Genomic DNA, 25795 nt, shown 5'->3' with positions numbered 1-25795 from the left:
TCCTCTTGATCCTAGTTGATCTAGAATAGTGACTTCTCTTGAGGCTATTTCTATTTTATCAATTTACATGCTGTGAAAGAAAGATAGTGGGTGAGTATCCTATATTCTCTTCCTTTGCATACACTATTTTATTTTATTTTTATGTTCCTGTTTTTGCTTTATGTTAGTTAAAATGCTTCCTGTTCATTTTTGTACATGTCCTTGTTGTTGTAGGTTTGTCTGAAGTTGTTTTGCAAATGTGAAGGGAATGAAGGTTTAGTGTGACCCTTCTATCCAAAATGAGTTCCCATGGTCCTTGTGAAGATGAAGATGTTTGAAGTCTCTATTATTGTTTGCATCGGTAATAGATATGGTGGGAACCACTTTGAAGAGTTTGTGTGCATGGAACGTATGCAAGGGATTTTTGCATTGGAAACCCTTCTATCCAGAATGAGTTCCCATGGTCCTTGTGAAGATGAAGATGTTTGAAGTCTCTATTATTGTTTGCATCGGTAATGGATATGGTGGGAACCACTTTGAAGAGTTTGTGTGCATGGAATGTATGCAAGGGATTTTTGTGTTGGAAAAGGCTGGGGCATTATACATCATCTGTTTTAGATGGTAGGTAGTAGATTAATGGCTTTCTCCTTGATTAGCATGGGTAAGCTTGTGAAAGCAATAAATGGCATGTGATATTTGTAATCCTCTAGGAGGTTTCGTCATATATAGGGGCCTCAAACAGATTCGCATGCAAGGGTATGATAGAATAATGTGTATGAAGGACCTACACAAAAATTTCATCTCAAGTTTTCAAAATAAGAAGGGAGATCAACCAAACGGATCTTAAAAATAAAGAATGTTTATCACTCATGAAACTATTTTTGAGTGCAACTATGTATTTATAGAAAACTATATCTAAAATGGATGCTACTTTGGGTTTGACACTGTTTTGAATGATCCCTATGGGTAAGTTCTACACTGCTAATTTGGGTTTGATACTGCCTCAAATGATTCGCATGGGTAAGTGAGAAGAATGCAGGGAAGAGGGGTCAGATTGAGCCCCTTGCAAAGCAAACTTTTTCACATACACAAGCGAGTAGACAAGCACACAAGAGAGATGGTGGGGATGGCTAAATTTTCTTCTTTCTTCTTACTTCTCTATAACCATAACAAGATGATGATCGAAGATGCAACCACAAAGATGAAGCCTAGTAATTTAATCAATATGGACCATAATGATGGCTTTACTTAGAATGAAGATTACTCTATCAAGTATGTCTATGTTGTTCAAGAGATGACTATTGATTTTTAAAAGAGAAATAATTGAGGGGTATGATTATGTGCCAGGGCTTGCAACCAAAGGGTGCATGTGTTTTTTCAGAGCTTTGAATCTACGTAGCAACGTGTATCCTCATGTTGTTAGGGGAGTCTTGTAATAAACATAATGAGATGTTTGACTTACTATTCTATGCTGAATCTATGAAGTGCGTATCCTCACGTTGTGAGGAAAGTCTTGTAATAAACATCATGAGAACCAAAAATGAGGTCTAGCTAGTGGGAGTCCTTGTAGCATTGAAAAAGCATGTTGTCCTTGTAGCGTTGAAAATATTTTATCTTAATTCAAATTGGCAACGTTTACAACTCTGTAACCTACATTTGTAATAAACATCATGAGAACCAAAAATGAGGTCTAGCTAGTGGGAGTCCTTTTAGCATTGAAAAAGCATGTTGTCCTTGTAGCGTTGAAAATCTTTTATCTTAATTCAAATTGGCAACGTTTCCAACTCTGTAACCTACATTTCTTAATTTTTAGTTTCTCAAATTATGCACATATGTCTATTTTAGCTGTAGCTCAAAGATTTAAAATTCGACTATTCACGTTGATTTTTATTTATTATGTTGAATTTCTAGATTACATTAACTTCTTTGCTCCTAAAGTTTGATAAGTACCTTAGAATATTAAGTTTTAAAATTTTTAATGTGTGCTTTGAAAACCTTGGACTGTGAGAGAAACATGGGAAAGGGAAATATTCTCATTGTGCAAATCTTGAGGAAATTCATGAGATTGAGGGCACAACCACTCCCTTATATTCCACCACCATGTTTGTGAACATGCTTAGGATGTCATTTAAAATATGAAGGGAGTTCTTCACCTCTGTCTCTGACTACCATTAGTCCATCACCTTTGTCGTCTATCCCCCCCAAGGCTAGTGTCTTGTTATTTGTGAGTGTTTTAGTGGATGTAGTCCATGCCCCCCCCCCACAAGACTAGATCTTCGCACCTCTCCTTTGTTGTATCCTGTTAGTCTCATAAGGCATGCATAGTCTAGGATTCTTCCACATGCACACACACACACACACACACACAAGTAAACAAGCACACAAGGGAGAGCACATATACGAGAGAGATGGATGGCTACATTTTCTTTACAGAGAAGTAAACAAGCACATACGAGAGAGATGGCTACATTTTCTTTACACACAAGTAAACAAGCTCATATAAAAGAGATGGATAGCTACATTTTCTTTACACACACATGGATAAACAAGCCCACAAGAGAGAGCACATAAGAGAGAGAACCTAATTATATGGGCCGACACTATAACTATGCCATAACTCTAGAGGTAGCACATATGAGAGAGAGAGAGAGAGAGAGAGAGAGAGAGAGAGAGAGAGAGAGAGAGAGATGAATGAATTTTCTACACACACATATGAGAGAGAGAGAGAGAGAGAGAGAGAGAGAGAGAGAGAGAGAGATGAATGAATTTTCTACACACACACACACACACACAAGTAAACAAGTACACAAGAGAGATTACATAAGAGAGAGATGGATGGCTGAATTTTATTCTTTCTTCTTCACTCTTCTCTACACAACCTTAACATAAAGATAAGAGTTCATATTATAAGGGAAAGTAATCTACTACAAAACATACAAGGTCTATAGTGTGAACCTAACTATATGGGTTGGCACTATAACTATGCCATAACTCTAATAAACCAAAGTGGTCTTACGATCAATGTCAACCAGGACCACAAAAACTTGTGGATATCAATAAAAAGTTTGGAAGCCCAAGGATACTATGGAAACATCAAAATCTAGGTTGCAAAGACAACAGAAGGCCAAAAATCGAAATAGCAAAATAATTTTTGAATGGAATAGTAGTCCAAAATAGTGCCCAACAGTGTGATTGAGAAGCCACAAGAACCTTCACAAACAAAAATTGCACTCACCCCACATGGAGTAAAATAGGGAATCTTAATAGGAACCTGCTCCAAGGGCAAGGAAACATTGGCGAAAACACAAGAACACAATGCACACTACAAATTTTTACCACAAGAACTTGCCAATGAATCTATGAAGATCTTAATAAAATGGATGGATAAAGAACTCTTATGCTTGAAAGGGGATCTGAACCTAACCAACCCTCCACATCTAGAACAACCTCAAGTTATGCTTGGGCATAATTAGTGTGCCAAGATATGATGAAAAGGATGACCCCCAAAGACTAAGTGACATCACCAATTTGAGAATGATAATCCCATTGCTATATTAACACTTGGATGAACATTTTAGCACATTAACTAATGATAGCTCCCATAATGTACCTTGGCCTCGTAAATCACATTTGTAGAGCTAAAATCTGTAATGAACATTCTCTCTCCTTAGTGAATCTATTTACTTCTTGTTTTACTTCTTGTTAAAGGAACTAAGTAGGGATGGGCATGCTCATTTATAGGTCAAAATTTTGTGATAAACATTCTCTCTCTTCAATGAATATATATTATAGGTTTCTTTGCACCATTAAGTTTGAGAGTTTTGCAACCATTGATGTCTTTTTTCATTTCTTTAGTGTATTATGAGTTACAATTTCTGCACATAAATTCTATTCAAATAAAGAGTACACTATAATGGATGTCTCACTCTTATTTTTATGCTCTCATCTATTAATTTTATAGCCACTCTTTTGAAAAAGAAGACATAACTCAATGCTTCTGTGCATTAAAGTAATTTTATATAGCCACTCTTTTGAAAAAGAAGACACAAATCAACCCTTTTGTTCATTAAAGTGTTAAGCAAAAAATAATGATAATTGATGAGAGATGAAATATTCATACTTTTATTCATCTTTTTTTAAGGAATAGTAATTTAAAAAAATATTGGATAAAAGTATGCCCTTTTAAAAAAAAGTCAAAAGGGAACAAAAAAATTTTCACCTTTTTTTGGACACAATGATTTGATAAAAGGGTGGCCAAAAGTTTGCCCTTTTTGGGAACAATGATTTGAAAAAGGGAAATTAAAAGTTTACCGATTTTGGGAAGTGTTAAAAGGGCAAAAGACACTTTTTCACTTTTTAAGAAAATAAACATTTGAAAAAGGGTGGACAAATTCCACCCTTTCCATGCATGAAAGGAAAGGGGATGAAGGATAAACATTTCAAACTTTTGTCGTGGACAAAAGTGCAGATGTTCAAAAAGGTGTAGTTAAAAGGGCAAACATGCCATTCTGCCCTTTTCAAACCAAAATTTGCCCTTTTGGAAGATCAAGAGGTTTTAATTAGGCCCCCCTTTCTAACCCACTTTTTGTAGTGTTTGAAAAGGTGTTTGACACGAGACATGTCCATGACTTGATAAGTGCAACCCTAGACACTTTCTCTTAACATTATCTTCCTCCGAATCCCACTCCTTGATCCCACCCTTGTTGTCACCGAAATGAGATTTGCATACACCTCCAAGGACTCTCACTCCTCTCATTAGTGCTTGCTCTCACATAATAATGGACAAGAGGCGCATGCACACTCAACTCTCTTCTCATACAAGACTAGAGCACAAGAAAGCAATTAGACAAATAAGACTCAATCAAGACACAAAGGGGGGGGGATTCTCCTTTGATTATGAGGAAAAGTAACTTATATACATGTAACCCTTATTCGCACTTGGGAGAACTTGGGTGCCCGATCTTGAACTTTAAGCTTATTTAAGAAATTCACTTTTTTATTCCTATTCCTCAATTCAAGATCAAGGCGTATTTACTTTACACACCATATTTTTACTTTTCATTACTATCTCTAAACCTTAATTGTTTAACTTAAAAATTGAGATCATCTAAGTTCTCATTCTCTTTCAAACTATACTAGGTCATCTCTCTTACTAGATCTGGGCCACTTCTTTCTAAAATCTTGATTGAAAATTTGAACCATTATGATTCTCTAAGCATGGGCCCATTCATAATTTCCCAACTTGAGTTTACCTTCAAAATCTTGTTTCTATGGAGATAGGTCCTAGTGTGTGGGATCACTCTCTCTCTCTCTCTCTCTCTCTCTCTCTCTCTCTCTCTCTCTCTCTCTCTCTCTCTCTCTTTTTCCCTCTAGAAATGACTAGGTCTCTAAGGTTGGACTTAAATGATTCCTTTTTTCCTAAATAGTTAAGGATCTTAATGTAAAATAACCTCATCCTTTATGATTAATGCTCTTAAAGGCTTCTAAAGTTAATCCCTTATCGTAGGCATTCACATGCTAAGAGAATATATTGACTTGCTGTACTTTAGGCATAGCTAAACCTTCACATGGAGTTTCACGATCTACCCCTTCTTTTAAAATCATGGCTTAATTTCCAAGGCTTTAGATAAACCTATGAATTCACACCTTTGAAAAATAAGGAAAACAAGACCCATAGATACCAACAAAATGATGCACCTACATTTTTAAACCAAAATTAAATTTAGTTTTTGCTATGGTTCCTAAGGTTTAACATTTGTTGAGGATTTCCCATCTTTTTCTAAGGTTAAAATGAAGGTGTAATCATCTACTATTAAGCTCCACTTTACTAGGAAAACTTGCCACATGGTCTAAGGTTTCTAGCCTAAGGTTCTCTACTGTAAATAATTATATAAAATCAAAGTGATAATCAATAGCCTATATAAATATTTAATCAAGGATATATGCTCTATGTAAAGGTTGCCATAAATTAAATCATTCAACTTAGTATATTTAATTGTTTCCAAGGCATAAGGTAAAAGTGTATTATTATTATTATTTCATCTTTAAACATAACAAAGAATTAAAAATAATGGAAATATAAAATACAAGGCTTGATTCAAAAAAGTACTTGTACTAGCCAATTTTTAAAATTCTAAAAGCTTGATCCACTTACTTGAGTATAAGGCTTGCAAATGGGGATGTAGAGATGTTGATGTCCCTCTAATATCCTCAAGAAAAGCTTGCCTATTTATCTTTGATTCTAGTGCCCCTTCAAGCCTTTAAAGGACCCCTAACTAGCTAGTTTGACTAATTTTGATATGTACAATATGTAAGATATGAAGTACATGTACTGTAAGATCATTATGAAGATACAAGAGCATTTAACCTACACGAAGGAGGTGTGGGAAAATGAAGAGCCAGATGAATTCTTTTGTAGTGGAATTCCCTTCTTTATGCATGGGAATGCCGCCTATGGCATGGCCACCATGCACCTTAGTTGACTCCAACTCACTTGAGTAAAAAGGTAGAATTTAACTAGGACCCCTGGCATTAGCCTAGATGTTGGTGAAAACCTAGGCTAAGGTTTGTGTATTATTTAATGAATGGCTTGTGGGATAAGGTTAAAGGGTTTAGAGAAACCATGGTTTAATGTAACACCGTGTGAATTTTGGGCAAATGGTTTGTGAAAAAGGGTAGGTAGTATTCTAGCTTGTGGTTTTGAGTAGATGGTTTTTTGCCAAGAGTGGTTTGGTGGTGTCAGGCTCCCCATGCTATTAGTGAACTAAGTGATACTTGACTTCACCTTAGTCTAGCCCACCAATTGAATCTAATGCATGAGTTTACCCCCTTTTACTCAAGTGAGTTAGAGTTAACTAAGGTGCATGGTGGCTATACTAGATTGGGGTTATCCCATGCATAGAGGAGGTCATTCCACTATAAAAGGATACGCCTACTCTTTATTTTCCTATGCCTCATTCATGTAGGTTGAATGCTCTTGTTTCTTCATCATAATGATCTTGTACTTCATATCTTACACATTGTACACATCAGAATTAGTCAAACTAGACTCAGAGAAGAAAGGGGATCCCCTCCTTTCCCTGAGAAAAATAGATATCCTGGAAGAAGTTGAGATGGCATTTTCAGCCTCAACCTTGGTTATTTTCTCCTACTGTTTGAGGAGTCTTTAGACCTACTTTGGGTCTTTCTCCCATGCAAAATGGAATCATGTCGGAATAGAATTGCATTCGTTTTATAGGCAACAAAATCGCGTCATAGAATCATGGCCCCCAAACAATGAAATCACATTGGCAGATCACGTCCATTCTTCTGCAGCCATCATGGGATGTGCTTGCCTTATCTTTTTGACCTAGGCTGACCTAGACATGTAGTTCTTGTCAATCCATGGTGTTTGGCCTTAAGATGGTGTGTTGATAAGGAAGGTTTTACCAAAATTTTCCCATCATCATGTTGGCTCTCCACAACATCAGTTTTAGTGGTTATGTGTTCCTACCCTCCCCATCACATCTATCATTACCAATAAATGCATCCAATTCTCACAAAAATCATATGATGAAAGAGATGTATATAGCATCTCTTCTTCATTTCCTCATTCTATGTGTTTTTTTAGTGCCTCACAAAGCTATACAAGTTATACTGTTACGGCTCCCTTTATGGTGTAAGAATCATAATCAAAGAGCCTCCATCCATAGGATTGAGGTTCCATGAGAGTAACCCAACCTTATGTATTTGTAAATCCTTTCATAAGTATATGTGTATATGTGGTGTGTAGCCCAATCATGCACCAAACCTGGCATCCCTCATAAAATGTCTTCCAAGGATGATGTTATATGAGTCAGGTTGGCTAGAAAATTTCATTATCATAAAGGTATGGCAAAATCAAAATGAGAAGATCTAAATTTCCTAATTCTCCAAAACTCTCATGGGTTTGGCTATCGTCCCATCTGCCATTTTTATGATTAGATTTGTTTTTTCCAAGGTTGGTTTACCCCACCTCACCCAACATTATTTGGTAATGATATTAACTCCTACTCCTCCATCTAAGATAGCTACAGCTTGATAATCCTTGCATAATACTGGTAGCGTTACATTCATGTCATCACTCTCCTAATAATGTCCAAGATGAGGTTGGAATCTATGCAAGTTGTAGTGAGGTTGCAGTAGCATCTCGACTTCTTCCATCAAGTTCAAGTCCTCCTCTCAATAGTTGTTAGTATATTGTCATTAGACCTTGACCTAGATCGGAGTTATCCTTCTACCCATTCCTTTTACCCTAGATTGGAGTCACCCTTCTAGATCAGAGTTCTCCTTCTTCCCATTCTTTCATCTATAAGCATTTATTTTCCATCAATGGCCCTAGCAACTTGATTTTTGAAGAAAGAAAGGACGTATGTCCTGTTACATCTATTGGTCTAAATGGTTTGAGTAATCATCGAATTCTAGGGTCTAGGAAATGTTGGTTCCATGAGAAAGTGTTCTCCTCCTTCAACAAACATACAATTGAACAAATCCTCCTCCATACCACCAGACTGAAAGTCAGATACTTTCACAATTTGTTTTAGTAAGGGTCTCAGAGCTCTATTATGCTCCCTTGTCATTTCCTCACTTGGATAGAATGCCTTTGTAGCTCAATTGGCTCTTAGTCTCTCATTAAATTTCTCTTAACTTTCTCGCAACCTCCAATTTTTCAATTTCTAGAGCTGCACATTAGGGGATTCTTCCATTCCCTTTGGAATATCTAGCATTATTTTAGTTCTATTTTCCTTGTCCAACTATACCCTTCCCTTCCTATAATTATGGTTCCTCCTCATTGGACTGTGTATATATAGTTTTTAGCATTAGGTGTTTATGAGACTGCTACGTGTGGGGGTGATCTTATAATTCTTCTTGGTAAGATTCCCGGTACGCACTTCTTAAGGTTGTTACACCTCTTTCTCTTCTAGGTCAATCACTATGGGTTGCTTCATGAGGTAACAACACAAGGTTCATGATATAGGAGGTACCATCAGTCCCCCTATAGTCCTTAAGATTAGGATCCGTTATCATATCATCATTAGGTATAATTACATTTCTCACATAGTCCATGAGTTCCTCAGCATGGCATCAGCTTCACCCTTAGACTCGTTCTTGGGGTTTATATATGAAGCTTCACCCCTCTTTTCACATAGACATGGCCACCTAGGGGTTTGTATGAAGCTTCACCCCTAGAGGCAACCCCCTCGACATTCTTCACCCCTAGGTAACCATGTCTATAGTATAATTGTATAGGAAACCATGTCTTTACCCTCTTGACATTCTTCAAGAATGGGTTCCAAGGGCAACATCCCTTCCTCTATGGCTTGAGCTAATGCTTATGTATCGAGTCAAACTATTTGATCTCCTTATTCAAACTAGTTTGTGCCCTTTCTCTATTATCTTATTGAATCAATATGGCTCGTCTCTCAACCAATTCTTTCTTGAGTTCCAGTTGTAATATTTCTCACTTCAAGACCCATATTTATAATTAGGCCTCTCTCAATAGTATATTCTCTAGGTCCATTTCTTCAATGGTGGGGGAAGAACATCCTCCCCATCCTTTGAGCACTTGTGGCGTCACTCTTAATCCTATAGGTGTGGGTTGGGGGGTGGTTGTTAATCCACTAACCTCCTCTTGGAATGTTATAGTGGCAGGAGGTAGCAGGAGGTACTTCTTGGACACTACACCCTTGCTACCGATGTTTCTTTTTTGTTGCCCTTGCTTGACCCATGTCAACTGTACTAGCATCCATGTGTGGTTTAGTTGTTAGAAATCCTAACATTCTACTTATTACTTCAAAGAGGTTGCCAGATCTAATTGGACATGAGGAACCTTTGCCTCCAGATGCCTCCTCATTATGGGGGCACTCTCCATGGAATCCTTGATGTCTAGATGGTCTTATCTCCTCAATCCTCCATACACACTTAAATGAGTGCTCACGGATGATCAAATAGACTTAAATTTGTATTGATGAGAGGATCCTTGGTAATTGAATGTACTATCATCTGTGGGGAGATGTTATCACCAACTACTCACCTTGATCTTAAGCGCATGTAACTGTGCAGTAGGCAAAACTCACACTACCCCTAGATGGAACTTTTATCCAAGCCTTTGAAATACTCTATATCTTCTTTGGTAGAGTTTGCTAGGGTCTATGGATTAGTTCCTCTAGGTTTCTAGTAGTGGGCTAGGAATTTAATTCCTCTTTTTAGAAGTGGATGAAGAGATGTTGAAAACTTGTTCCTCCAGGTCTCTGGTAGTGGTCGGCTAGAATTTAATTCCTCCTATGAAGAGGATGAAGAGATGTTGGAAACTATGTCCCTCTTAAACTATCACCACACACACGGTCTTCCCCTTATCCTATCTTCTTAGTTCTTCATCTTCTAGTTTTAGGGGTAGCTCTAGTCTATTCAAATCTTTTGTCGTCTCAGCTCTAGTAGGACTCGAGCTGGCTTACACACCCTTTGAGTACTAGGATCTGAAGCCTATCTAGCTTCATGAGAGTAGTGACTCTATTTGTATTTTGCATTCTAGTCACAACTTTGAGAGGAATCATTTGTAATAGCCCATCCCTATTGTGCTTAGCTTAGAGCTCTTATTCTTGCACGCATAAGAGTAGAGAATTATAGCTCTAATGCATGTATTAGAGCTATTAGTCATGCATTTTGCTCTTATGCATGTACTAGAACTCTTATTCTTACATAACAGTACAGCATTATAGCTCTCATGCATGCTTATACTCGTATAAGAGAGCTGTTGTGAATGTTTATACTTGCATAAGAGAGCTCTTGTGCATGCTTATACGTGCATAAGAGAGCTCTTGTGCATGCTTATATGTGCATAAGAGAGCTCTTGTGCATGCTTATATGTGCATAAGAGAGCTCTTTTGCATGCTTATACTTTCACAAGATAGCTCTTCTGTATGCTTATACTTTCACAAGAATGTGCATTCTTATAATTTCATAAGAGAGCTCTTATGCATGCTTTACTTTTACAAGGGAGTTCTTATAAATGCATTAACATGCATAAAATCTCTTTAATGCATGTAAAAAACCTATATTCATTTTAAGAGCTTTCTAATTCATGCATAAGTGCTATATGCATGCCTAATAGTAGCTATATCCATTTTTCTTGTTCTATTTTTCAATGCTCTTTTTGTGTAGGTCTTCCTTCAAAGGGCTCAAGCTAACACCTCTAAGGTAGCATCAACACCTTCTCTTTTTTATATTAATGGCACACCCTTGGGTGTTTGGGAGTTTTTTAAAGGTTTACTCATACTATGCATTAGATCTCTCAATGCATATAGATATGTCTATGAATACATAGATTTCTCTTATGCATACATGTAGAAAAGGTTAAGGTTCCAACCGCTAAAACATCACAGGTCAAGCAACAATGGGTAGTGCATAGGTCAATGCCAATAAAAGGAAGAAAGGCCACACTACTGAAGGCAAAAACAAGCAATGATGTGGAAAGAAAAACTACATGTTCTAACTTGTCCCATCGATGAGAACAAGCTGAAAAGGAGAAGGAACTAGCTAAACCAGAGCTACCAAAGGATAACATCAGTGTGATGATAAGGGAACGTGCAAATTCAAGGAGGAAACTATCCTAGCCTCTATTAGTGATCCAGTAAACCAATTTTATCTAGTGGTTGGAAGAGGAAATGTGAACCTCAAGAAGAGATCTAGAATATCTCTAGCAACAATACAACTTCACAAGTAGATAAGGAATGGTTCTCATAGATTGGAGGGGAAGAAAACTCAAAGCTTAGAGCATTTCCAGAAAAAGGATACAAATTGTTGGGACCAAAAGAAGTGCTCTCCATGGGGTGGTTCAAGGTGTAGCAAATTCATGTTAAAGGTCAAGGTGATCAAATTATAAAACCACGGGTATGAAATCATAAGAAAAAATTCAACTTGAAAAACCAAGAGATACTCATGGTGGCCGTGAGTTTCTTGAATTTTTCACGACCAAAAATATGGGGCACAGAGACAAGAAACGTACACCCAACAAGTCACTAGGATCCCAAGACATAGAAAATCACCTTTAAAGATAGGAAATCAAAAGATTTTTTGATGTGTAAAACCAAGAGATATTCACAACCGTGAATAATTTGAGTTTTTCAACCCAAATAAATTGGCAACAAAAATCATACACGAGGTTTCTGATATGGGAATTCAAGATCTTACCTCAAATTGATAATAATCAAAGGATTTTTTGACGTGAAAACCTAGGAGATATTCACAGTCGTGTGTAACTTAAATTTTTCACACCAACAAAAGTTGGTTTACAAGTACTAAAACACATGTAGAAAGTGTCAAGGTAACATGAGAAGTAAGATTAACTCAGTTTCACAAAAATCAAAAGCGTTTTTTGGCGTTAAAAAACTAGGATATACTCACGATCGTGAGTTTCTTGAGTTTTTCATGCCCAAAATAGTACATCAAAATGATGATTTGAGGTGATAAAAGGAGTTCACAGGCTATGAGGAAACTCAAATGAAATAAAATAAATATTTTTTGGCGTGAAAATCTAGCTTTTTCACATTTGTGAAAAACCTAGTTTTTTCACGGTCGTAAAAAAACAAATTTCACATGGGAAAACCTTACCACTCATAGCTTGACACATGTCACCAACACTATTAATGAATCACCCACCCTATACTTCTCACTCGCATCTTATATTCAAAAACCCTTTGTCCTCTCTTTTGACCCATATTTTCCATATCTTCTTGCTACATGTTGCTCTCCCCATTTCCCTCCTATGTCAATTGATCTCCATCGTCCTTCATCACTTGTTCCCTATTGCTCTATAGAGTGTCTGGCCAAACACAAGGTAGGGGTTCCATGCATGGTGGTCTTTCCATTTGATTTGAATAATGTATACTATCTTGTAATGTGTATTACATGTTCCCTATTGCTCTATAGAGTGTCTGGCGTTCCATGCAGGGTGGTCTTTCCATTTGATTTGAATAATGTATACTATCTTGTAATGTGTATTACATGTTCCCTACCTCCACCATTGTAAACAGTTGGCCCCCTAAACTCACAACATTTCACATTATTTAACATCACCCATGCTTGTGCCTTTTTCTCTCCATTTTAATCTTGCTAACTTACAACCCCACGAACCTGCAACTTGACTTTTCCAAGAGCCTGAAGGGGGAACCCTAAAAACATTCAACTTGTTGAAAACTCTTCAAGATCTCTTCTTCGTGAAGATGATATCAAAGGAGCCATGCAGCAGCTACCCCAAGCCACCTACATTCATCACATGGAGAAAGAAGTGCCCTTTGATACCATTCTTAAGGAGAGAGTCTTCACAAGAATAACAGGGTGGAGTACACCAATATCTAAAACAGAGAAGATGAACTGACAGGCAGGTTTGTGTCAATGATTATGCAAATCAAGCTGGGGACATGTACAATAGGATAGACCTACATAAGCTTCAGAAGATCCATATAAACCTGAAGGATGATTGGGCCTATTACCTCCACAAAGAGCTATATACTTATCTCAACCAACATCAAAACAAGGTGGTGAACCCATATCTCTTAACAAAGGTATTAAGCCATATCATACAGGTTCACCCTTGGAATAATCCACCTAAGAAGATCTTCTGGAGGATGAGGAAGCTGACTTGCTCATAACCAGCATAAGAAAGTAGGTATGGATGGAAAGAAGAAAAAAGCGATAAGGATTCAATCAACTCTAGTGAAGCTAAGCCCAAGAGAAACCCAAACTAGCCAAAAGGATATAGAAGACATGATAGGGCCACCATCTTCAATCATGGTTCATGGGCTCAAAGTTATGACAGAGAGAGTTTATCTCTTTGACAAAGCAACTACCATCATCTCATAGGCCTTCACAAAGTATGCAAAAACAAAACTAGTTCTAGCTGCACCTGTTTTAGGAGACTCCAATCATAATATAAGAAGTGCCATCAAAGCCCCAACAAGAAGAGGTATAAATAAGTGCAAGGTGAAGAAGAGAAGTTATTAGAGGAAGAGGACAAGGTAAAAGTTGGAGGTTCACATGTCAAGGAAGTACAAACTTTAATAGAAGACATGCTTACACTAAAATCAAACAAAGACTCACCCCCAAACATCAAAAGAAGGAGACCCATCTAGGAAGCACGGGAGAATAGAAGATATAGAAGAACAAAGGCCAACAAAAGTGTAAAGGAGTTTTCCATCGGATCTTATACTTCAGATACCTGCCTTACAAAGTTTTGATACCATACAACTTATCTCTCCATGTCAAATAGAACCGAGTTTACTAGGATACATGTCAGCCTTTAGAGCATTGTTTGGGCATGACAAGTATAAGGATGCGAGTTCATACACAAGTCAGCTACATGAAGATAAGGAAAGTGAGAAGCTAGTGGTATATTGCTATTGGGCATAGCTAAATTAGTCGCATCCCCTCCGGAGCCGACTAGGTGGTCTAGAACCACATAAGTGTCGAGTCTTGACCAGACAAAGACACTTTTGGTGATCCTACTGGGGAACTGGTACACCGGGTAGGGAAGTGAGAAAATAAAGATTAGTCCTAGGTCAGTCCTACACACTTAGTTAGAGAGTGAAGCTAGTTGAAATAAACCAAGAAAAGGGAGTGCACACATACTGGGGTTAGGTATGTTCAAGAGAGGGTTATAAGATTACAATGGAGCATGCACGGAGAATGAAGGTAGCTCAAAGAGAGCAATGCGGCACCGCCCACCTGCAAAAAAGCCAAAGCTATAGATCACAAAGGACAACAGCATCGTCCAAGAAGACTAATAGAAGGGATTGCCTGTCACTTGGAAAGACAGATTCAGGAACCACTGAGGAATCGGGAAGAAGATCACAAGGAGCACAATATAGGAGGCAGGAAGCTTAGGAAGGAGAAGAACCAGCAGCTATGGAGGAAGGATGTATCTCAGGTATCTTAAATTCAAGAAGTCTAATAGAAAGGATTCCATGTCAGTTGTTGGAAAGACAAACTTAGGAACCACTAAGGAATCAGGAAGAAGATCACCAGGAGCCACAATATCGGAGGCAGGAAGCTCGGGAAGGAGAAGAACCAACAGCTATGGGAAGGATGTCTCTCAAGTATCTTAAATTCAAGGGCAAGAGCGAGGAGGATCCAGACGCCCACATCCTTACCTTCTTCGAAACCACGTTCTTGGCCACCAGAGTTGTATTACCGCAAAAGACAGAGTATTTTGTGAAACATTGGGTGGCAAAGTCACCAGTTGGTATGCACAATATGGTCTGTAGCACTTCTAGACATTTGAAGAACTGAAGAAGGCCTTCCTGAAAAGATTCAAGAAAGACAAGACCATAACGGAGGTCCTAGAAAAGCTACAAAGGCTGACACAGAAAAAGAGGCCACTATGCAGCTGAATTCTAAGCAATGTTGATGCGCTTGGATCAATCCAACCATCCTGCTCTAGCCACGTTGAGCCAGTGGTGGTTCGTGTGAGAGGACTGAGGGAAAAGCTCCCAGATAGTAGAAGCCGCATATGACCTTGTTGATGCTCCCCAAGAAGAAGAAGAAGAAGAAGAAGGATAAACAAAAGAAGAAAGAGAAAGAAACTTCAAAATCGAATTCCAGAGAAGACACCTCAGAGTCAACGTCTAGTCAAGAGTCGGATGGCAAAGAGCAAAAGCCCTGGAAAAAGAAAGGTAGGAAACAAACAGTAAATGTTGAGGAAGAACTAAAGGCCGCCCTAGCCAAAATTTTTAGAGGACACGTAGGATCCGATCTCTGACGACCAGACATCTCGTGCACGAGGTGTAACAATCAAGGGCACATGAAGGAGGAGTGTCAGTTAAGGAACACTCAGCAAATATACACTATCTACAGGAGGAATAATCACACTGCAGAGATGTGTTACTATAATACTCGGAACAGAAATCCAAGGGTGATAAAAAGGCAGCCAATAGCAAGCTCTAGTCGTTAACCAGGTCACCATAGGACCTCAAGTCAATAGATCTTATGGAAGAGGAGGTGGCAAATTCGGATCTAGGGGAGCATGTTTTTACTACAATGGTCTAGGAAATAGACAAAATGACTACTCCATCTTTTAGCTCCATCAACAAGAACTCCAAGAGGCGAGACCACAAAGGGAGATGAACCCGGTAGGAGTTGATGTAGTTGTGAACATGGTAAAAGTAGACCATGGGGCAGGAAAAGAATATGAGAAACCACCAGAGGTGATGGTTGTGACAAGATCACAAGGACTTGGCAAGAATGCCAAGCCGGAATAAAACAAGAAGCCAGAACCGTAAGCAAGGCAGCAGAGGGTCTAAGAACAAATCACCAAGTTGTTGTAAAGTGCACAAGGGATGGTGAGAACAATGTAGGAAACCCCGCCCTTGGGAGAGCATCTTGAGGAAAATCTAGACAAGAAAAACCTGGTCAAGAAAAGAGAAGAGATTGGTGCAGGAAAGAAGTCGATGCCGAAGTGCCAGCTGGAGCTAATTGCAGCCCAGAGCAGTAGAAGCATCTCGAGAGAAGAAAAGGAAGGAAATCTAGAAGGAATCCAGGCCAGAAAGCTAACAAGGGGAATATGAAAGGAAAGAAAAAAGAGGAAGAAGGAAGGATGTACAAAAACCGAGGCATGCCAACTAATAGGGAGAAAAGTAGCAATTCTGTGAAGAAATACGACCTGTGGGCGGATCTCAACAAGATGAAATTGAACATCACACTGGATCAAATGCTAAGAATATGGTCCTCAATTATAGGCAAAAGCTGCTTCAAGCCATAGTGCCGAATGAGAATCTGGTGTGCAGATGCCCTTACGAACCTAAAAACCCGACAACATAATGTAGGAATGTGGAAATAGTCCAGGACTATGACACGTTTGTTCCGGAAGTGACCATCAAGATTAGAGGAGAGACAGTGACAAGGGTCATTCTAGATGGAGGGTCATTCTAGATGGAGGGTCATGAGTAAATATAATATCACATAGTTTGGCTAAAAAGCTAGGAATTATTGACATGTAGCTAGCTCTGTTTCAGACTTCATGGCTAGCCAAAGAAGGTTCCGATCAATTGGGATAATCAGAGGAGAACAAATAAAAATGGTAGGATGCATGTTCACTGTCGTGTTCATAGTTCTCAAAATGACTAAGATAATAGGTGCATATCCCATGCTCCTAGGAAGACCATGGCTCAGGAGTGGAAGGATAAAGCACAACTGGGATACAGACAAGATCATAATCAAGAGAGGTAAAAAGAAAGTCTACAGTTGTTCAGTTACACAGGAAAAGACAGGCTAAACCCACCGACCAATGCATATGCAAAGGGCCTAAACTACCTGGAAGGGTTAGAAGACGATGAAGAAGAGTAGATCATGAAGGAGAATCCAGATCTGTTGTCGCTATTTGAGGTGGACATAGAGAGGATTAGCAAATGACTACCAACCACACTATTGGTTGCATGTCAAAAACCATATAGGCCATACTATAAACGGTCGTTCAGGTCGAGGGTACGTGTAAGGGTATGCCCGAGGAAAGGACAAGTGTGCCTTTGGTGTTGGGACATCACCCGTTACTTGTGAAGGGTGCCCGTGGGTAATAAATACACGCAATTTACTAAAAAACAAACTCTTGAGCATTTGAGAGAGGTGTGTGTATAGGTTGGGCGCTTCATGGGCACGGGCCATGGCAGGGCCCATAACATGTGCCCAGGGTTGTCAGACGGGTGAATAAATTTTTTTTGGGTGAAAATGTTCGAAGTTATCCTAGGATCCCAAGGACATGCTCCGTCTGCTATAGAATAGTGCTAAATTTGGTGGGAAGTTATAGATTTTAAAACTTTGGAGCTTAACTAAAGCTACTCCGGTTTCCTGTTTTGACCCCGAAAAATTTCCTACCTAGGGTAAATCCATGCTGAAGGTTCCAAATTTGAATTCATAATTATAAAATTCCAAGCAGAACTAGCTCATTTTAAAAACACCCCAGAAAATATTAACTTTTGGTGAGAAAAGCAAGGAGAGGTAAACTCATGCTAACGTTTTATAGCCATTTGAATGTTCAACATCCAAATTACCTCAATTTTGATGCAAAACATCCATATGCATGTTTGAAGTGCTGATGTAGGCCAAAAGTGTGCCCGCTTAATATAGCCTCTAGAGGCATGTGGTTTTAGGAAAGCGGCATGTAAATGACTACCAAACCACACTAACGGCTGTATATTAAAAACCATATGATCCATATTGTAAACGGCCCTTTGGATCGAGGTGTACGTGTAGGGGTGTGCCCGTGGGAAAGGACAAGAGTGCCATTTGGGCGTTGGGACACCGCTCGTTACCTACTATGAAGGGCGTCCATGGGTAATAAACACGCAATTTAGTGAAAAATAGACTCTTGTGCCTTCGAGAGCAGTATGCGCACAGGTCAGGCGCTTAACGGGTGGGGACCATGGTGGGGCCCATAACATGTGCCCAGGGTCGTTCGACAAGCCTCACAAATTTTTTTGGAGAAAACAATCAGTGTTACCCTAGAACCCCAAGGGTGTTCTCCGTCCTCTAATTGGCCACCCATATAGTTGCTAAATTTGGTCGAAAGTTGAAGATTTTAAAACTTTGGAACTTAATAAAAGCTACTCCGATTGCCCGTTCTGATCCCAAAAAAATCCCTACCCGTGGGGGTAAATCCATGGCAAAGATTCTAAATTTGAATTTAGAATTAAAAATTCTAAGCAGAACTAGCTCATTTTAAAAACACTCCAAAAATAGTAAGTTTTGGTAAGGAAAGCAAGAGAGATGGTAAACTTATACTAGCGTTTTGTAACAATTTGGATGCAAAACATCCATATGCATGTTTGAAGTGCTGATTTAGGACAAAAGTGTACTCGCTTGATATAGCCTCTAAAGGCATGCACTTTTAGGAAAGCGGCTTGTAAATGACTATCAACAACACAGACATCAGCTACAGTCAAAAACCATGTAGGCCATACCATGAAGGGCCCTTTGGGGGGCTGAGGGGTACGTGTAGGGGTATGTCCCCTCGGACCCCTCTTGGTGGGGGACGTGCCATCACTCACACCCCCTCCTAATGTGTCCTATTGAGCCGGATCATTATTGTTCCAATTGTGTGCCATGACAAACCCAAAATTTTCAACCCAAGTGCAGTAGATAACTCACCACACATCTTACTAGATTATAACAATTTGGCTGTAAGGCATCCAAAGTACACCAAAATAAATGTTAAAAAAGCATCAAAATTGTAATAACATGCCTAGGATGTTGTTCAACTTTTAAGCTACAAATAAAAACGTAAACATATATATTGAAATGTCCAAATTGAAATAAAATGGATGTTGGACATCCAAATTAAAATAAAATGGATGTTGGACATTCAAATCGAAACATAATGGATGTCCGGGATATCCATTTTTATTCAATTTCAAGAAGTCTACTTTTTCAAGTAATAATTTGTCAAAAAATCTCAACTTTTTTACTTTATTTGTAATTTTGTATCATGTCAAATTTGTACAAAGTGCCCAAAATTTTGTCATTTTTTAGGCATGCCTTACTCAAGAGTACAATGTTTCAAAAAAACCTTAAAAATGTCTTTTTTTTAAAGAATCTTTAAAAGATGCCAAATGTTTCTTTTTTGAGGTAATATTACCTATTTTACTCACGAACATGTTCATGGATGTTTCCTTATAGAAAAACCTATTAGAATAGCATCGTTACAAAGTTTTTCAAAGAGCCAAGCTAGCATGAATCCTTTACCAAACAAGACAAGAATATTCTTAATGTGGGTATGTCTTTGAGAGAGAGAGAGAGAGAGAGAGAGAGAGAGAGAGAGAGATTAGATTTTACATCACAATGAAAGGCTTTGATTTGTAGAAGAGATCCTTTTTAGACCAGCCACAAGCCAAAAAGAGGTACACCGCAAATGCATTGCATGCATACATGCATGTGTTGCGTTGATGTGTGTATGCATGTGTGTGTGTAGAGAGAGAGAGAGAGAGAGAGAGAGTTGTGTGTGTGTACACATGTTGTGTTGTGTGTGTGTGAATGGAGAGAGAGAGAGAGGGAGTTGTGTGTGTGTGTGTGTGTGTGTGTGTATGCACGGTGTGTGTGTGGGGAGAGAGAGAGAGAGTGTGTGTGTGTATGCTGTCTGTGTACATTTGTGTGTGTGTGTGGGGAGAGAGAGAGAGAGAGAGAGAGAGAGAGGAGAGAACCATAAGTACATGACAGACTGGGCCTTTTGGGTTACAAGATTAGAAGGATAGCTTCATTACAGTACGACTCACGACTATATGAGATACCATTTTAGTAGTATGAGGAATAGCTTTTAAAATACATTTATACATTTAGGCCCATTACACATCGCCATACCCCTGCCTGCCCGTGCTGATGTGGTGGGGTATCCACCGCCCATAATTCATGGGCGGGGTGGCGTATGTGTAACGGGCCTTAGTATATTTTACACACACATCAAAAATAAACCAGATGAACCTTGAAGCTTGGCTGAATTCAGGCCATCATGGTTTGAAATTCTTCGAAACTCACGTGGCCATCTCCGTCTTCGTCGACCCGTGAGATCATCTGCCGGCATTCTTCCACGCTTCTCTTGCGGCCCGTGCGAGTGAGGATACCGTGGAGTTCCTCGGGGGAGATTAAACCATTGTTGTCGGCGTCAAAGAGACGGAAGGCGTCTTCAAGCTCACGACGTCGAAACTCTACCGTATTATGGGTGTCGGAAGCATGCAACGTTAAGAACTCTTCTAGATCTATGAAGCCGTCTCCGTCGGTGTCGGCGTCGCTCACCATCTGCAGCACCTCTTGCTCTGTTGGATTGTCTCCTAGCTTTCTTAAGGCAATGCCGAGTTCCGACACGGAGATCTTGCCGTCATTGTTTGCATCAAAGAACTTGAAGGCCTCCTCCAACTCGAGAATTTGTGAAGGCGAAAGCCTTAATTTCCACGTAGAATGGGCACGGGCGCCACCCTGCTTGCTGCTAGGTTTGCTGCGTCGTGAAGCACAGCTGCCGCAGCAAGAAGATTTGAAAGAATCAGGAGGGTATGTCATGGCGGTTGATGATGAAGACAAGACAGCAGGAGGGGAGGTTGTGGGCTTCTGGAAGAAGAGCACGTTCAATCTCATTTTTGCGCTCTAGAACAACATGCCCTAAGGTTATTCGAAGCAAAATGGCTGTAAATATAATTGGCGTCTACATGCCCTTGAGTAGCTTAGAATATAAAATAGAGTATGAGATGATGATGCTTCACTTTAGGAATCGCTTCTCTTTGCTACATCTCTAGGGGATCCCTATCCCTCAAAGCAAGAAGCAACAAGATGTGGCCACACCCATTTGCTCTTCTATGCTCATCCCCTCCCCTTTGATTATTGCACCTCCCCTTTCCTACACATACATGTCTCCATCCAATGGCTCTAGGCATTTCACCCCTTGGAAGTTGAGCCCCCTATTTGTGCTCAACTTACTTTATCTAACCAATTCAAATAATCAATTATTTTCCTCTTCTCTCTTTTCTTTACCTTAGACTCTTTCTATGTTGAATGCACCTACACCACTTGTGTCACCAAGAACAAAAGGAGCCGAAAGCTTCTTCATTACTCAAGGAAAGAAAGTCAAAAACTATTGGAGGGGCTCATTGTATGATTCTCTCCATTTGGAGAGAGTGCATGAACATTCGATATAAAAATATATGGCTGTTCAAACTTATAACAACCATCATGATTCATAACCATCTGTAGCTTATTTCATGGATTTGAGACACATGGAAAATATTCCTTTTTGGCATAAAATTTTGGCACTTTTTATGTAACCCCCTTTTTTATAATGACCTAAAAAATGAATGCATAGCTTTCACTTTGTTGAAATGATTTTGACTCAAGTACAATATTAGTAAATTTTAAATTTGTTTTGCATTAAAATAAAAAGAAAACTTATCATTTATCACATTCAAATTAAAAACAACTTATTTATAGCAAAGACATTGAGTTAAAACACTATCAATTATACTCAACTTCAATGTTGATATTGGTTGATAGGTCTCAATACATCAATTACCTATTTCTTAACTAGTATGTTATCAAATGTCTCAATGTGTAGAATCAACATCCATAATTTATATTATTTTCTGCTTCTTATTTTTAATTCTTAAAAGGTAGTTACAAAACTTTTTTGGATATTTTCATAAAGGCAAATTTCTTATGTAAAAGAATCCATTTGGAGATTACACGTAGTTTTTTCCATGACCTTATTCAGTACCAACATATATGTGGCAGATATGCAATGATTTTGATGTGATAAGAATGAAACTTTTAATACAATTAGAATAATATAGCACAATACAATGATTGGTGTCATCTAAAGACATGATTATATCCATATGGTAAAAGCCATGAGGCCATTGTTTGTATGTCTTGAGTAAATTTAGGAGTTTAGAAGATTCTCATCATATGCATAAATTGATTTTTTTGAGTCAACATACAGTGTGAAAAGTATGTAAATTTTAACAAAAAGAATGCCAAATAGGAGTGCATGTGAAAAGAATGTCAAGTAGGAGTTCACTGTATCACATGCGTTCAAGGCCTTTTTTAAAAATCCCTTATATATGATTTGTTCATGAATAAAACATACCCTTTTTCTATTCAACCTGTAAATACCCCCTTTAAATGGTACCCTTCTGTATGTAAAAAATGTGTAAAAAGGGGAATTTTAAAATCCCTTTTGTTGAACCCACATGCTGCGCTTACATATTTATGAGTGACCCTACCAGGGGTGGGATATCTCGATCAAGATATGAACATCACTTACAGCTTGGCATGTGTCCCCCAAGCTAGTAGCCCAATATCTTGATCAAGAAACCAACACCGCCATGCCAACAACAGTAGCATTAGCCTCAAAAAGGGCTCACATATCTCAATCACCGTCCATGTTACAAAGACACATCACCACCACTTGGATATCTCGATCTATATACTAATTCAAGTGCGATCCACATTAATGCCACATGAGATCTTGGTTTGACATATCCATAATTGCCCACTCAGGTGTACACATTAAGCATGTACAGTGATGCCATGCAATGCAGCCATGCCCCTTATGATCCTAACCGTTAAAATGCCACAAGGGATCTCAGTTTGATATATGCATAACTGCCCACTCAGAAGTACCTTCAGTATATATAGTGATGCCATGTAATGCAGCCATGCCCCTCATGATCCTAATCGTAAAAATATCTCGATGAGATACTTTATTGCCATATTCTCAATCATCCGCGTATCTCGAATGAGATATGGAAATGTGATCTCGATCATTGACATATCTCGATTGAGTTATTGAGATGTGATCTCAGTCGTTCATATCTCGATTGAATTATTGAGATGTGATCTCAGTCGTTCATATATCTCAATTGAGATACATGGCAAGAATCTTAGCCGTTCATGTATCGCAATCAAGATACCTTCAACAAATCTAAGCTGTTCATTTTACCAACCCTAAAACCACACATACATCTCGGCTATTCATTTTGTAAACCCTAAACATTAAGCCAAATGACCTCGAACGAGATTATAAAAGCCCTAAGTTTTTTTTTCCCTACATACATGTGTGTGTGTGTGTGTGTGTGTGTGTGTGTGTGTGTGTGTGTGTGTGTGTGTGTGTGTGTGTGTGTGTGTGTGTGTACACACATAGATCTCTCTTCTTATTTGCCAAAAATCAACTCTACAATTTTTCTTTATGTTGAAATTTGTAAAAATTATTTAATTGTGTAACCTCGACGATAGGGAAATGAGTCAGTGGTGGTGGATACGGTAGCAACATTTTTCCTCCTGGATGTGATTTTGGCTCCACAAAGGGGTGTTCCTCCTCACACAAAAAAAAAATCAATTGTGTACTCTATGAATTGTTCTTTATATTGAAATTTTTTCACTTATAGTGAACCCCCGAGATCCCGCCGCCCACGAGTTTTTCTTGTTACATGAATGTCCTATTTTCCCTGAGAGTGAATGAAGGTGATTACCCTTACCTTGCATCTGCCCGAATGTGTTAGAGAGAGAGAGAGAGAGGAGATGTATGTTTGTTCTAGTTGTGCTTGTTTGTATGAGAGAGAGAGAGAGAGAGAGAGAGAGAGAGAGAGAGAGAGAGAGAGAGAGAGGCTAGGGAGGAACAAAAATTCAAACTAAACTCTCAATTCAGCCTAAAACTTCTTCTATAAACTACCCAAAATGTAAAAATCTATTAGATCTAAAGCTATTTGATGCAACCATGCATTTTTATTGCATCTAGATAGTCCCTAGCACGGTTTAAGAATAAAAATTTCTAAAGCATGCTAGATGCATTTCAAATGCATCTAGCTACTCCCTAGCATGCTTGAAAATTAAAAAACAACATAAAAAACAAAACTACCAATGATTTGAAGTAAATTATAGGTAAAATAAAAAAACAAAAAAAATTTATGTTCTTTTATCCCTTCTTTTTCATTGCATCCACACATCTAACCATATGCATTATGTGGACACATTACTCTGTACTAGGGTATAAGACCACATTAGGGAGTTTGGGGAAATCCCATTACTTTGGGGATTTGCTTTTCAATCTAATTTTTGGTGTATCTTAAGTATACCAATTCCAAAGTTGTTAGAGAATGTGGATTTAGAACCTACTCTTCAAGGGCTTTCCAACAATATGTCACATGAGGGGGTTTTAACAAAATATTAAAAGGGTTCACTGCACCCCCTCTTTTTTGTTCTTACAAAATGGGAATTGGGATTTTTCCAAACTCCCTAATATGGTCTTATATGGAAAGCTCCAAAGAGTGGTGAGGAAACGAATCTAAGAAGCTACAAGCTGTTCCCCAATCGGTGTGACCACATAACCAAAAATGGTGCCAAAAATGTTTAGAAGGCTTAGAGAGATAAAGATTCAATTTATCTCCACTCCTAGTGTTTTGGGGATTCACTATTACCTCTATTCCTAGTGTTTGGTCCATGAGCCATCGATAAAGACAACCATCATATGTGGACAACTTTCACTGTCTCTCGTTTTGCACTCGATTTATCACCTTGAAGTGGTTCACTCAATGGGTAGAACACCCTTCTCTATGACACCTATGGTAGCTACACAAGCATATTAAGGATATATAGTAGAGAAGCAAGAGGAAGATCAATTGCACAATGTGAGAGTGTGTTTGCATTATGAGAAAAGCTAACTTATATACAAGGCTTCATGTGTTCACACACAATTAAAGTGTGGCCTTTGCCCATGGCTCGTAAATGTCCTATTTCTTATCACAATGCTTAATCTCATAATACATCCATGAAGTACGTTATTAGGGAGTTCATCCTAGCTTACTTCCACATGCTCTTGTGAGAATGGCCATAATTATTTTGTTGGACCTACATTATGGGCACTCGTCCAAGTTGTACATATGGACACCATTGCTTCCTAGCTTGATTATACATCCTTTTGGTGTATTAGTCTTTACTTGTTGGTGTAGAATATTAGTGGTGGTATCTATTAACCCCAAACATGGGTGACCAACTCTCCACCCACATGCACACATAGTTTTAATCCATGATATATGCAAAGAACCTTGCCTCCTATGTAGACATTTCCCCATGGGGGGGAGACTTGCACCTTGTGGGCACTTACGCTACTATAAGTCAAACGAAAGTGCACCCTACACACACTTATGGACACACGTCCAAATCTAAAAATATACACAATGATGAACATTAGAATAAATTTTGAACAAGGATAAACTAATGTGAAGATGCTCACACACTTGAAAAAGGCTAGTAATTCTCTATTTTGAGTCTACTATAT

General features: G+C 38.6%; 1 pseudogene; it reads right to left on the bottom strand.

Moving 5' to 3' along the window:
- Nucleotides 1-20329: 20329 nt before the first annotated feature.
- LOC147638329 (uncharacterized) lies at nucleotides 20330-21118 on the bottom strand (annotated as a pseudogene).
- Between the last annotated feature and the right edge of the window lie 4677 nt (nucleotides 21119-25795).

Source organism: Cibotium barometz, chromosome 5 (genome assembly GCF_041138505.1).
Source record: "Cibotium barometz isolate CiBa-2024 chromosome 5, ASM4113850v1, whole genome shotgun sequence".
In the NCBI taxonomy this organism is placed as follows: Eukaryota; Viridiplantae; Streptophyta; class Polypodiopsida; order Cyatheales; family Cibotiaceae; genus Cibotium; species Cibotium barometz.
The sequence above is the reverse complement of the archived record's forward strand: the minus strand, read 5'-3'. Positions and strand labels throughout refer to the sequence as shown.